Source organism: Apteryx rowi, unplaced genomic scaffold, assembly GCF_003343035.1.
Source record: "Apteryx rowi isolate R43461 unplaced genomic scaffold, aptRow1 scaffold_331, whole genome shotgun sequence".
Lineage (NCBI taxonomy): Eukaryota > Metazoa > Chordata > Aves > Apterygiformes > Apterygidae > Apteryx > Apteryx rowi.
In genome coordinates, this window is record NW_020449764.1 from 559424 (window position 1) to 575269 (window position 15846).

Consider the following 15846-nt stretch of genomic DNA (forward strand, 5'->3'; position numbering starts at 1 on the left):
CTTCTCTTCTCTTCTCTTCTCTTCTCTTCTCTTCTCTTCTCTTCTCTTCTCTTCTCTTCTCTTCTCTTCTCTCTTCCTTTTCCTAAAACAGATTAAAACGTGCCAAAGATACGCCTAGGAACATAAGAGAGGCAAGAAATACGCGCAGTGGGAACACCTCTGCCGAGTCCTTCACGCCCTCCCCCCTCTCCCCCAGCCTTTGACTCCTTCCTTTTGTTCAAGTTCATGCCCACTACACAAAGTGTCTGGGCTTCTTTTTTCCCTTTCCCCTTCAAAGGGTTTTGTCATTGAACTTGAGCCCATGTTGTAAACATTCTTGGGTCTTACAAGCATCTTGACGGGATGTCATTAACGGAGACCCGAGATTACTGGAGACGTTTCTCTGTTAGCCCTTTTCGCAACTCATAACAGAGTCCCGGCTAAACCTTATGAGCAGAATCAAAGGTACATTTTTTTACGTCTTGACTCCATTTGTTTCCTAAACTGAGTCCAAAAATAAAACACAATAAAACAGGATCTCCGGGATCTCTGTCTCTGTCTGTCTGCCTCTCTCTCTTTCTATCTTTTTCTTTTGGTAAACTTATTTTATAAAGCCTACAAATATTTTACCCGTAGAGTGTACGTCCAATTGCACCTCATAATGTATTTTTAGATCTGGACACAAAACAACAGATTATATCCATTAAAAATAGGCTGAAATTCGTTATTCTGAAGTAGTGCCAGGAAAACGCCTTTTCGATATATTATGGTGTTACATTCTGTAGGAAGGCAAAATACAATTAATTTGCCACAGGAGTAAGAGCTATTCTTCACTGCTGGAAAACTTAATTGCTTTTTATTAAAAAAAAAAGTAAAATAAAAGAAGATAAAACACACTTATTGTTGGCAAGCAGAGTCGCCGTTGATGAGTCTCACCGCCACTACAGAAGTGCTACTGGAATGAAATATTCCCTGAAGAGCAAATAAGAGCCCCTTTCGTAAAAATTTTTGTTCTAATATATAGAAGCAGGCTTCCATGTGAGACAGTTTTTAATTTTTTTGTGAGCTCAAATTTAATAAAGCCATGGCTTTCTACTCGGGCTTGGTTAATTCGCATTCAAAACAATTTCATTCCTACTGCCGAGAATCGTGCGCTGAATATTAATGTGCACTGTACGACTGTGAAGTATATGCATTGTATATCCATACACAATTCTCTGTTGCAACCAGAAGGCGGATAAAAAGGGATTCTTATAGATCCATTTCGAGTGAAAGCACCCGTCTGTCTTTATTTCAGCCTGCTTCGCAAGTTGGTGGCCAAAGCCGGTTTTTGCAGAGGACGTTAAATGAAGGCACGTTTGGAAACCGGGAGCGCACAGGGAGCGCGGTGCCGTGCGCGGGGCTGCCCGGGGCTGCGCGGAGCAGCCCGAGGAGCGGCTCCCCGCCGCAGCACCGCTTGCTCTGTGATCAGGCTCAACCATCGTCTCAATTAAATTTGCACTAATTTGCCCGAAGGCAGCCTTAGCGGGAGCGCAGCGGCTTGCTCGCTGCTGCCGGCGGCAGGTCGGCGGTTCGCGCTGCTCCAGGTCCTCCCGCCGCTTGCGAGGGCAGAAGGAGAAATCCAGACCCGTGCAGGGAAACGAGACGGGAACGGCCGATTAGCGCGGTCCCGCGAGGCTTCCCCGCGCCTGAGCTGCAGCCCCAGCGGCAACCCCCGACCCCCGGGGGAGCGAAAACCTGCCGGGCTCTCGAAACCGGCCCCGGCTACGGGAGGAAGGGGGAAAAAAACACTTTTGAAGCACATGTCTACATAAAGGAGTAAAGCGCTGGCTTTATTCGAGCTCACCTTGCAAGCGTCTCCTCTCCCCTTGAACAATTGCGCAGCCCGAAAGTTTTTACAGTACCTGTGTGTTGCTGATTTTTTTTTTTTTACTTAATTCCCAAGGCTAAGAAAGACGCTTGGAGGATACACTCGTTTGCACTTTATTTTTATAAGCAAGCAAGAAAGCCTCTCCGCGCAGCCAGCAGAAGGGTACTACCTAAAGAAGAACAGGTTGCTTTAGTGCGGAAGTCAATGCACCGGTTATTATGAAACTTATGGAACCGGTTATTATAAAATTCTACACGGTTTTCTGCACGGAGTGGGGGAAAGAAAATCCTGGGGTTGCTTCTGTTCGGTTGTGGAAAGCAGAAAAAGCAGCCAACGAAAGGATACGTTGCTCTTTCATCTTATTCACTGCCGGCCGATACATAGGTACGAGGCTAGCGAGGGGGTGTGGGGCGCTGGGGGACAGGGCGCTTGGGGGGCTCATGGCCAGAAGAAAGCGGCGATGCCATGCCTGGCCGCGTCATCCTCACCTGCGGCGAGAATCCCTTTCCAGAGACCTGCTGCACGCGTTTCGGGGGCTCGAGGGGACTGGGTTTACCAAAATTCACCTCGAAACCCGACTCGCCTTGAAACAGTACAAAACCGTCCCTGAGCCCAACCCGTGGGATCCTGAGGCTGCGACCCAGAAGCCAGGTCCTGGCAAGAATATCAAAAGTGAAAGGGAATGAGGTGTGGAAATGTCATAGGACAGACCCCAGCCTGTACAAAAGGAACAAATATGTGCCTTACAGCGACACTAAGCACGGAAAAAGGAAACCGAGCAAATGGGCTTTCGTATCTGGTTCCCACTGAACTGCGCTGGAGTGCAGGAGACTTGTGGAAACGGGAGAGAAGTGGAGACATGGGGGCTTTTGCGTGCATATGTTTCGGCAGTCCTCAGTAATACATTAAAAAAAAACTGCATTCATTTTCCTCATTAAAGTCTTCAGTTTAGCGGGATACTTCAGTAAATTGACTCTTTAAGCAGGAGAACGAAATGCACGAGCTTAAGCTGGTTTAAGACGAGGCAGCTTTCAAGCACCGTCTGGGACACAGGTCTCCTAACACTGTATTCCGGCACCGCACCCAGCTGAAATGGTCTCGCTAAATGCGGGGCTAAAACCCGAGATTGCTATGACAGTCATTACTTATCTGAATTGCTGTTAGGAGACGAAAGAAAGGAGGAAAACACCGCTCGTTTGGAAAATTCCAGCAGGAAAAGACTATGCGGAAGAAATCCCTTACCAAAAAATTTGCCTTTAATCCATAAAGGTTGACATATGTCTTCGTGGTCTCCCCAAAATCAGTGAGGTGACATACGAGAAATTTCTTTTGGCCTTACCAGTCACCTGGTCGGATACATGCATTCACATCCACTCACGAAGGCAGAAACACACTTTTTATAACATTTTATCAAAAATATAAGTGTTGCATCGACTTGCCTAGAAAAGACAACCCTATGCTTTTCTCACATGTTTTGTTTATTAACAGCTCACTGTGTGAATGAGGAGAGGGGGGAATTTAACTAAATTAGGTTAAATGCCATTTTTCTTGGACCGTGGAATGAAGCACTGGGGCTCAGTCAATCTTGGAAGCTCTTGGAGCAACAGCTTTCAATAGGTGACACTTCCAAAGAAATTCACACAACCAAAACAGAGCAACGCAGAAAGCTGGAGACATTATAAATGATTGATTCACTACTGATTCACCTCCAGTCAGTCCTATCCTGATGCTCTGTCATTTTGGGCTGGAATAATTTCTGAATAGCCCAGCTTTTGTTCAGGGGACCTAAGCAGCTAAACATACGCCAAAAATCCGGGAGATATGTAGGGATACAGATCATTTGACCTGACAAGCTCTGGGAATGATAAACTTTGCTTCTATTTAAGGTGCTTTTCTAAATTTACTTTAAGCAGGATTTAAACCAGACAGCCCACAAGTCTGTCTTGGGGTAGCACTGGTCCAGCTACATAAATCTTGCTGTGGTTCATATTTTCTAACATAGACAAAAACCACAATCTGACAAAACGTATATCTCTCACTGGAGTGCAACTTCTCATCCCTCTGAACCTGAGAGGTAACTAGGCACTTAATTCCCAATGGATTGTCTAACTCTACTTTCAAATGAGATTTAATAACCTAAATCACTTATGGGATTTTTAGTTTACTGTATCCCGTCTTGCCCACTTAAGCACACAAATCAATGACGATTCCCCCAAAGTTCACCAGCAAAATTCTGCAGCCCTTTGCATCAACTTAAGCTCAAAGCAACTTCTTGAGTGCAGGGGAGACTGAGAACCTCGCTTCATGCACATTTGCAAGGGATGAAGCAGAGTCTTTCTACAGCGTGAACCATTATTTTATGTCACCTTATTATGGCTTCTCCTATTTGTCACTCTGCAATATCCCTTGGCTGACAGTGCTGAAACACCAAAACAGCTTTGCAGCTCCGCTGGTGGTGGAGTTGTTCTTCCTCCCAAGGCAACTGAGATGCATTTGCCTCCTACAGTGGATTTCTTTGTTTCTTCTCTCTACTTTCCCTATTCAAGCAGTGGTCTATTAAGGCAATGTCTTTCAGATGGACAATGTATCCGTGATTTTCAATAGCTAAAGCAATATGTGCTTTTGTGTTCTTTCATATCTGCACTCAGAAAAGACCTGGGCCTGTGAAGACAAGGCTGAACCAGACAAGAAGGTAGTTGAGAAAGAAGTGGGAATTCATGGCCCCACATCTTGTCCTCTTTATCCACCATGAAATTTTGTCTGGATGGATGAAGAGGAATTTGATCATGGCTTTGGGATGTCCCAAAGTACAGAACAAAAGAACACAGGAACACATGAACTTCATGGAGGTCAGTAAGTTTGATGTACTTGGGACATGTTGGATGTACTGCCTGTGAGCCAGTCGTCTGCACGGTGCATAGGCAGAGAGTCCAATGCTCTACAGACATGCTGTGTGGTACCATGGAGGTCTTCGTGACATGGACTTCCACAGCTTCCTTCCTTCCCCGAACACTAACTTCCTCCCTTTTTGATTTTGGTTCTCAATTTTTAATCCTGGAGAATGTTCATTAGCACAAAATATTTCCTCACATATCAATCTGAAGTACATCGTGGCAAACAGATTGCAATGCACTGTGTATGGACTTTCCAGCGGTGTGAGCAATTGAGCTGGGCCAGCCACGGGGACGATTTGCTGGGCTATTGCTTCTACTTGGGTCACACACACACACACAAAGTACAGATCGGTTGTTCAGTTAAATACCTTTACTGTCTCATTATTTCTGGCCTACAGTATTCCTCAAGAACCTGTGTGAACTTGCAGGCGCATGTGCTGAGAACATGCTAGTTGCTGGTTCAGAGCACAGAATGCAAAGAGTCCTCCCATTCCTGGCTGACTAATATTCCCTTGGAAATGTCAATACACTGCAAGTGCATTCACCTATATGTAAAAAATCAGCCACTGAGAGTTTAATCATTAGAAACAATATGTAAACTGATGTGCTTGATTAAATTTAACAATGTGTGTAAAGCCATAAAGGCCAGTGCTGAGTTAGAGGAGACAGGCAGGTGCTTCTTGTTAAAATTCCACTGCTGAATTGCATGGCAGGTTGGGGTGAGTTTCCTGGCGCTTGGGGAGTCACCCTTTCTGCAACATCCATCTATCTCCCCAAGATTTTCAAATAGAATTTAACATCTCTGGATTTCTTAAACATACTTTTGAAGAATGACATTTCTCTCCTCTTTAAATATACCAGTTTATCCCAGATCTCAGGTTATATCCCTGGAAAGATCTGTTCCTTCTCTAGATGACTCTAAAAGGATGGTTTTGTTCCTATTTCTGCCTCCAAGAAGTCAGGCCCTGGCCATTAGCACTGAGATCACTTCAGCATATTTTTCCAGAACCAACATAAATAAATTTCCAGTCTCCAGCATTTCACATCAGCATGTTCACCCAGCTCTGGTACCTTCCTCCCCGCTGACAGCTAAGAGAGAAAGTGCTTTTGATAAACGGGCAGACAAACACCCTGGTGTTGCAGCTCCTCAGACATAAGGTTTTTCACCAGCAAAGGAAGGTCAGTGGTACTTTTATGGGAATCCTTAGTTAATGTATGTTGCCGCCTTCAATAAAGCTTCTTGTTTTTCCATTCCTCTTTTCATGAACTCCCTCACTCCTTATTCCTGAGTGCCCCATAACCTAGGAGGGTTTTTAAAGAAGCACAAAAGTTTGTACACAGCAGCAAACGTGCTCTAGGTACAGTCTCTTGAACAGACCACAGAACCGGCATCTAAACAAATGTTTACATAAAAATCACACACCTTAGGCTTTATGTTACCTTACATCTGTGTCTACAGTCTGGGCAGGCGATCCAAGGCCGGGAGTGTTTATGTGCAGCCTGCACTCACGCACAGCTCCATTGCACTTCCAGGTGAAGCAGATGACGGCAGCTCGGCAGAGAGCCAGCTGCTGTCGTGCTTTCCAGCCAGACCGGGCAYGGCAGAGCCAAGCAGGCTGCTGCCCCCTCTGCCCCACTGGCAGGTGAAGAAGGGTCTGATGAGGCCCCCAGGACCAGGAATTTCAGCTGGGCTTTAAGAGGAACCTCAGGGAATTTAGTGCCTATTCTTCAACGGCAAGCAAAGGGATGCCAGTCTCAGCCTTATCACTTTGTTCACTTTAATAAATGAACTTTTCCTCCCCTGTGACTCAGCTCAGTATAAATKAAAATAGGACAAAGCTCATTCCTACAGGCATCCAGAGTCACTCTTCTGAGAGGGAAGGGAGATGTCAGGCACACCAAGCCCTTATGCGTGCCCCATTAGTCCCTAGGGCTGGATAGCTTATGGTAAAGTGTGGAAGAGCAGGCTTTTATTTTCTTTTACCCCTTTAGTCTGAATTGGGCTGCACTGTGGACCACTAGCATCTGAGAATGCCAGTACTCCCAAATCATCTGCATGGTGCTTTCCAAGCCCATGGCTAATCTGCCATCATTGTAAATGAGAGAAGCCAGTGTTTTTGAACTCAAACCATTGAACATCCCCAGAATTTTTCATTTCTGGTTGACCACTTGCTCTTTTCTTGTTGTTAAATCTAATGTGGAGTCTATCTCTGAAATGCTGATGTTGGGACACCAGCTAGCCTGCTTTCTGTCCCTCTCACAAGTTCCCCATCGCCACCAGTCCATAGAGGATGTGAAATCTGGATAGAGATTCCAGGGCTCATAGCCTCCATTCCTGCTGATGCAGCTCTATTTTTTGCCAATCCCATGTCCTTTCTTGGAGTGCTTTTGGCAGTCTTTTCCTACATCTGTGCTCAACCATCATTCAGACACATTCCACTAAACCTAGGGTTGCGCAAATGCTTGAAACAATATGAGATGCATGGAGCAGAGCTGAAAACACACTGAAGACTTGTGGCTTTCGATCACATCCCACTGCTGTGGGACTTTCCTCCATAATCCACAAAGAGGTAAAATACATGTATTAAGAAATCTCCTTAATAAAATAATTGGAGACTTTGACTTTGACTGGAACTCTTCCTTACCATAATATTTCCCTGAATGAAACCAGTTCTTCCCTTTCTCCACCCAAGTTTTAGAAGAAAAGGGAATATGCAGGCCTAGGGTTTTTCAAAGGCAAAAATAAATGTTGGCTTCATTCTGTTCTCAGCGTGAATAAAGCTCAAGGCTGAGTGCTTAAAAAAAGAAAAAGAAAGAAAGAAAGAAAATCAAGATTTGGGTTGCCTTTGGTTTACAGCTCTTGCTGTAAAGGAATTCATGTATTTCATAATATTCAAGAGCCTAGTGGTTGGGACACTACCTTAGGACATGAGAGATTTGAGTTGTATTTCTGGCTTTTCCATCATTTCTGGCTAATATTATTTCTACCTCTTGCATCCATCGTAAAGTAGTCTGAGATCGCAGTGGAACGCTGCTATATAAGGACTGATGTCATTTATACTCTAAGCTGTGAGAAAATCTTTCCAAATATGACTAAAGTCTAGCCTGGCTGTCAGCACTAGGCCAGAATCAGTCTGAAAAGCAGCAGGCTTGTTGTGTCCTCTAGCACGGCTGACAGCAGGGTTCATAAAAAGACTGCCGAGCTCCTGCGTGTGAATAGGGAGCCTTCACAGTCACACTAGGTGGAGCATGGTGAATGTCTTTACAATAGACAAGGCCACGGAGAGTCTGTGCGGAAAGCAGGACTGTTCACCTCGAAGGGCCACATGCTCTCAAAGCGCAACCTCTTCCACCATTAACTGCTATCTTTAGCCAGGATCCGAAATCCAGCTTTCTCCAATCCACTTCTTTAAGACTTCAAGAGGAAAAGGCCACAATATCTAGTGTCGGGGGGGCTATSCTTGGCCTCAGAGCTCTGAATTGTGAATTTTTTTGGAGACCACCATCCAGGTGCACATGGGAATAGCCCAGACCATGCCTGGCTAGGTCAGCAATGCCTGAGCAACAAATAAAGATCCCAGTAAACCCCCTAGGATAGCAGGATCAATTTAGTTACCTAAGTGGCATTTCTAGATGTGGCCTCTGTGAGAAGAGCATTGTTTTAATCCCCCCTCTGCTACAGGAATTGCAGCAGGAGCATCTCTTGCTTCACTCCTCTGCAGCCCTTGCCTTGAACACAGCAGCATTTCTGGGTGTTAGCAGTGCAGAGGGGGCATATATACTGCTTTGGCAGCCCAAATCCCTCCCTCCCTTGGCTGAGATTTTTTGCTGCTCCACTCACATGTTTGGCTGTCTCCAAGAGTGGCTCTGGATGGAATGAGGCAGAAATTAATTAGGAACTCTCTGCTCAGGCAAATCTTTCTCTTTTTTTCCCCCTCTCTCTCCCTTTTCAGTCTTACAAATTAGAAGAAGTAACCACAGTTACTGCAAGTTAGACCCCTTTCCTCTTCGTTGCTCCTTTTTTTGACTGCTCCCTTTGCTGCAAATGTAAAATGCAAGCAGGAAATCAAAGGACATATCAAAATTATTCCAGGGAATTTGTGGACATCGGTTTCTCTGTACTCTCCCCTCACGCTGCTCTAAGCTTCTGTCTCGCTGGGACACTTCTTGCCCTTGTTGCTCACTTTGCCGATGAGCCCTTCACAGCCCTTTGAGAGTGGAAAGGCACCGGCATCCTCTGAGATGCGCCGAGCCGGGGCTGAGCACCCCGAAGGGCTGCGCCTTTTCCCTGGACCTGGCTTGGGGTGCCGGCGTGTGCCTGGCCCTTTTCGTCTCTCAGCAAGTGTAATTCAATCCAGCAACCCCTTGTGTATAAACCAGCATCTCTTCTCCACCAGAGAGCCCCGAGTCCATGTGTGCAGGGACTGCCGAAAGTGGGTTTTCGCAGCACTGGGGCCATTCTTCCTCCTGCCACGGTCCTGCCGCGGGGGGGGAAGCACCGGCCCGGGGAGGGGGCTTGCCTGAACCCGACAAGCAGGGACAAAGCTACCGAGAAATAACAGCCTGCGAAAAACCCTTCCCGTCGAGAAACCGGAGTCTCTCCCCCTTTCCCCCTCACCGCGGTTCAATTTGCTGCGTGCCAGAGGGGAAATTTATCGCCGACCGAACACGAGCACGTTTTTTTGGCGACAAACTCTGGCTAAGTGACATTCTTAGACTTCCCCGTCCGGGAAGGCCGCCACGACGTTTTACAGTAAATCCGCCCGGTACTTCGGTTTCCAAAGAGCCGGATCGTAAATCCCCCGCCGCGGCCCCGCGTTTGCGCCTTTGCGCTCCGCGGCCGCGCTGAGGTTCAAAGGCAGAATGAAAATAATAATAATAATAATAATAATAATAATAATAATAATAATAATAATAATAATAAAACAGAGGGACCTTTTCCGTGAAGGGAGGCAGGCCACGGCGGGGGAGAGGGTCGGGGCTCATCGGTAACGCGATACTGCCCACCCCACACGGTGCCGCCGGCCCTTCCCGAACCCGGCTCAGCTTTGAGCCCCGGCCCAGGTCTGCCCGTGGCAGCGGCACCGGGAAATACCGTTTCCCCCGACCCCGAGCAGCGCGGAGAGGAGCCAAGAGGGTCCGATCCCAAAGCCGCATCCCGGCCCCAAACCTGTAGGTAGGCGCCGGGGTTCCGTCCGGGCTCTGCGCTCCCCCGGCTCTTTCACCGCCCCGGGGTAAAATGACCTGAGAAATCTTCCGAGAGCAGCCGAGGGGTTTATGTGGCCGTGCCCGGCCAGAAATGAAAGGGAAAGACGTTTCCGTCCAGTCCCGACGGGCCTCGCACCGGGCAGCCCGCGGGTTCCCGATGCCGCCCGGCGCGCCGGGAAGGGCACCGGSGAGCGCCTGGGCTGCAAGACAAATAAATGCCCGAGACCGCAGTTTTGAAACCTGAAATCTCTGCGGGTGACGGGCTGGCATCCTCTAGACGGGGCTGTCCTTTTTACCCTCTGGATTCCCCTGCCCGGGGCTTTGCATCACCGAAGGCAGGCGGCGATAAATGTGATTTCACGAGCCAGACCTCGAGGTCTTCATCAGCCCATCGATTTTCTCCAGGCGGCTTTCCTGCCCGCGTCCGCTACAAATCACCGCCTTTAATACAAACGTTTGATTTGAATTCCCCGCCGGGCGGAGAGGAGGTCACATACGGGAGTGTAAAACGGAGCCTTCTCCCACAGCCAAAACAACGGGGTGAATTGTTATTGTGGACATTTGGAAGCACAGAAATGACACGATTTCATTTTCGTTTCGATTAAAAAAAGTAGTTAAGGGAGATAAAAAAATTTTAATTTATTATAGCAGTGATACTCGCAAACTAACCTGGTTCTAATTTAATTTGGACTACGGTTACTCTACAATATATAATACCCATCCCAAAAAACAACCACCCAAACCCCCAGCAGTCTTTTTCATTACACGCCCTTAAAAATCTTTGTCCCCGAATTTTCTACTGTTAGAAGCCGGACACAGCAATACAGCTCTGGCGCTATTGCTCGGTGTGTTTTGTGGCCCTAGCACGACTGCACCTTTTCAAACGCTCCAAAAACCTTCACCTTTTTTGTTGCTTTCGTTTGCTTTATTTTTTTTTTAACCTGTATACATAGCAAATAGTGAGAAGGAATTTTAAAAGATCGTCGGAGACATATTCTTGTAGGGGTAACGATTTCACAAAACGCTCCCAAGTTTCACCCTTTAAAATATTTCCATAAAAATAATCGTGCTCACAATAACCCTTTAATTTTAAGAAAATCTTGCACTAATTCAGACTCATAGTTACTATATTATCCTCCTCGAATCAGAAGTTAACCTCTTTTTAGATCTAGGTATCGAGTTTTTGTCTAGAAATTATTATGCTAGGTATTTTTTACTCTTTTTCCAGTTACAATCACTGCAGGACGAATTAAATGATATGCACTTATTACTGTGTGTAAGGTTTTTCTTTGCTTGATGGCTGACTGAGGGAGAAGAAAGTGAATGGAGTAAATAGTTAAAATACAATAGAAAGTTATAGATGAAGATAAGAAGGGTCTCGCAGCCCAAGGTTTCATAAGGAAGAGCAAAGAGGAAGTCACTTTCGCCGATGAGGAGTGAAAGGTGAAGCAGGACTGAATTTTCCATAAGTTGTAATGTTTCATATCGCCACTTTGCACCATCCTCGATTGCCACTTTGCTGAAAGTTGTGATTACGATTGGGAAATTTTTAAATTTTTTTTTTGAAAAGAAAGAAAAATGCAATTTATTTCCTCCACAAACTAGACGCATTTTTCAGTGTTAATTTCATAATTTTCCTCGTGCATCTGCTTGGCTTGTAAACGAAGACACTTTGAATCTTTCAGATCTCTGCTGCAAAAATATATATTTTAAACACAACACTGTATTACCAATTTTTTTAACCACTTAGCTGTTAGGATTTTTCGCCCCTGCAGGAACAATTAAAAGTGGTTCTTTCTGTGCCTTTGCATTAAATATGGTTAAAGTGAGCGATTTAAAGCCCTTTTTTGTTTATTTGCTTTATTTTATTCAAGAAAGCAGCTGATGGTGTTTCTATCTTTGTTGCACAGTGACTTCATACCAACGAGCAGCTACAAATAAATAAATAAAGCAAAGAAAAGCAAAGTATCGGCCCAAATAACTGGGGTTATTTAACATCTGTGCTGCTTCAGGAAAACGACTGGCAATGCTGGCCATACACAGAGCAAGGAGGATCCTTCCCAGTCCTGGACTGATGAGGACTCACAGCCGATACAGCTATTGCAAATCATTTCCATGGCTGCTGTTCATCGACTCTGGCAGGGAGCGGAGAGGCAGACCCTCACTGTGGACTCTTCTTCCTTTGTCGAGCATATTGAATTGGAAAAGAAGAAAGTCCCAAAACTCATCACAAAGGGAGAATTCAAGTCAGCCTGGGACTCGGCTCGAGCTGACCCTGCCCGGCCACGTCCAAACCCTCATTTGTTTCCAGGAAAACGTGTGGATGTTAATGCACTGACGGAGCGATGCTACCAGATATATTTTTAAATATATATATATTTACTCCCATTTGTTCTTCCCCAAAGGCCGGGCGATGCCTCTGGGAAGAGCCGGGGAAGGCGGGGAGCCCCCGGGCGGGGCGGGCCGGCCGCCCGCGGGGTGCGGAGGGGCCGGGGCGCGGCCGGAGCTCTCCGTGGTCCTGGCGGCCGCGGGTTCAAGTCCCCGCGGGGGCCCGGGGCCTTCCCCGGAGCTAAGCTGCGTGTTGGAGAGAGCCCTGAGATGCCGAGATTGTAAATTGGTGGTGACACAGGGCGTGGTTTTGTTTCCTGCCTGCCTGGCAGTGTGGGGGGGGGGTTCATCCACATCTGGGCATGGGTATTCCCACAGGCCAACTAATAAATATAACAGCTTTGGATTGTTACTTAGTGGTTCCGTGTCATGTTCTGAGACTGTGAACTGCATATTGCCTGGGCATTTTCTTGGTGATTAAGCAAAAAGTAACATTTATTATATATGTTCTGTCATTATGGTTATGGAATGAGACATGATTTGTTTATAATTGTCTGTGTGATCTTAGTCATCAAAGGAACAAGACCCATCTGTCAGGCAGAACAAAGCTGCTCAACTTTAATCCATAAATGTTACCATTTAAGTGGTGCGACCTTTGATAGAACACAGTAGAAGTCTTCGAACAAAACAGTTGTGCAACTGGTGTTAAATAACTAATTGAATCTTTCACTAATCACACATGCTTGCTTTGGACAAAGGTTTTCTCTGTGTAAATATGAACATGTTCATTTGCTATGAAATTTATTACCTTTCCAGTCATATGAGTTCTATACTAGCTGCCGACTTAAAAGCATAAATGTCATGGATTCATCTTCTGTGTATGTCCACATGTTTCATTAAGGTGCCTCATAAATTCATTCTGACTTTAATTAGTTTGCCTTTGCTTCTGTGTTGCACTTGTTTCTGTCTTTTCAAAGCATCTCAGTTTGATTGTCCCTTTAAGCTCTGCCTCACCGAGATGGAGACAAGATATTTGTTCTGGTGTGTGTTAAACAAGAGTCATTTCTCTCATGTAAGAGAAGAAAGTCACAGCAATATTCATTGATTGCTATTTACCATACCTGAGTGCTTTATGGTTTATGTGCTCAGCATTAAATACCCTAATTTTCAGAAGATGATGAACACCTGCAATTTGAGAGGAGTATCCATAATCTTTTGAAAATTTGGCCACAAGCTTCTTTCTTGCTGCCAAAATATCTGTGAACACCAGGGATCCAAAAAGGACTGAATTACTTGTAACTCTTAAGCCAGCATTTACTGACTTCCTAGACCCTGCTTCTCTCAGTTTCCCTGGTGTATGCAGACAAAACAAGGCTTTGCAGCTGGGTCCTGCCTCACTCCCCCTGCCAGACAGGTTTCATCTTGCACATTTGGAGAGCATCAACAGGATCCAAAGGACCAGAAGCAGATAGGGAAGTGGGCACAGGCCAGAGTTGATCTGTAATCTGTTAATCTGCTGTTCCTGCCATACAGGATTAGAGGCCAATGCAGATACTCCGCAAGGAAAGCAGGAGGTGGGAGCTGAAAGGAGGACTCTCATACCCACTGCATAAAATCGAGTCCCAGTCTGGGCTTGCCATCTGATCTTGGACATTTTTATTTTGTTATCACTAGGAGATGTATCCAATGAATGACAGATCCAGGGAAAGAAAGTCTGAAAGAGATCAGGAGTGGGTACCTGCTAATTTCTTCCAATTTTGCTCATATTATGTTAAATCCCATATGCCATTCYTGCTAGATGTTTTTCTTCACCTGTTCTTTAACTTACTCAGTGACAGAGATCCCACATTGCCTGTGGACTCTACATCAGTGCTTTCTAGTCCTTGCAAATACAAATTATTTGAAAATATCTAATATAAACCACCATAGCTGCAATTTAAACCCATCATATTATGAACTCCAGCCTTGCAGCCACTTTCACATATTATTTGAAGAATGATCTGAAATTTCTCTTCAGACTTTTATTCTCTAGACTGAGAAGCCTCCAAATATCTGCAAGGATTCATTTCTTTTATATAGAAGAAGGGAAAATTAGTGTATAAGTCACTGCAGGGATTCACTGCTCAGTGTTTGCAAAGGCTTTGAGTGGGAAATGCACCATGGCAGCAATTATTTTTTTTTAATCCCTTGGAATTTTGTTTTTCCTACCTTGTACTCAGGTTGCAAGTCACCAGTAGGGTTCTGGCCTCAAGCAGCTAACGCAGCACAATTATTTTTATTGATAATGATGGTAAAATTAGGTACATAATTCTCTTAGGCTCCTTAGAAAATTCTATCCCGGTTAAGCAATGGATTATATGGTTATGATTCTCTTTTATTTTTGAAAGAATCTTTATAAATGGCTGTGAAAGGGGAGCTTAAGTTAGAGAGCTGATCTGGACATTGGATTTATTGCATTGCATAAAGCACTCATCAGCTTGCTTGAGCTGCCTTTTCCTCTTTATAGCTTTCTGGGTGATGGCTAGACAGGGACTTTGCCCAGACTCTGCACCTCACAGAAAGAAAGTCACTCCTGATGATTATCGCTGTTTTGTAGACTTTAAGGAGTTAACTCCAGACCTTGCTCTGGCTCCATTTCTGGTGAGCAGATTTTATGGGCTCCTTTTAACTCCCAGCACAGATTTGACACTCTGGCCTTTCGTAATAATCTGCACTCGTGTTGTTTCTTCTGGAAACTTCTCCTGCTCTGCTTGTGCCAGAAAAGCTCTTCATTCCCCTTCTCCCTGCATTGAGTGGTGTTTTTTTTTCCCTCATTCCTACTTTCTTTGCATATTTAACAGCGAGCAAGAAAGAGAATGGATAAAGGATTTTTACCAGGGTTTTGCTCATTTATTTTCCAGATATTCTTTCTCTCAGCACTCACTCCTTTCATCACCACACACCCTCACCAGGATGAAATGGCCTAGTGGGATGCCCACTTCTGTTCAAATACTTTTACATTAATTTCTCCAGGACCTTCCCCAGGAAGTGGCTGGGAACTCAGCTGTTGAATGGACCCCCTCAAGAGGTGGGCAGTGTCTTCACTAGGAAGGATCTATTTTTCCTATATCACCCAGGAACAGAGCTTGGAATAAATCTTTGCCAGTGGCTTGCTCACCAAGGCTGTCTCTACACAGCAGGGCAAGAGTGTATTTGCTAGCATGAGAGTGTGTTGCATAAATAAAACAGTGTGTGTGGCTGAAGACAAATATTTGGAAAAGGCTGAGAGAGGCTACAGATGGATTAGCTTGTTTCATCCAACATATACCTGTACCTAAGGTCCAGGTGTTCTAAAAAGAAAAAAAATTACATAATTAATTAAAGACAAACATAATGAAAATAAATTGTGAGATATGCTTATGACCTGGTCACCCAATATGAAGTTCTGACTGATTCAAAAGAAAATCCACTTTATTTTTAACTCGGCTTTTTCCTTTTCATGACTAAAGCCGGTTTGCAGTAATGAATGTTCCTGAGCAAAGAAATATAGACTACCCCAAGCCCATGCTCCCTGCAAGTTCCCCCATC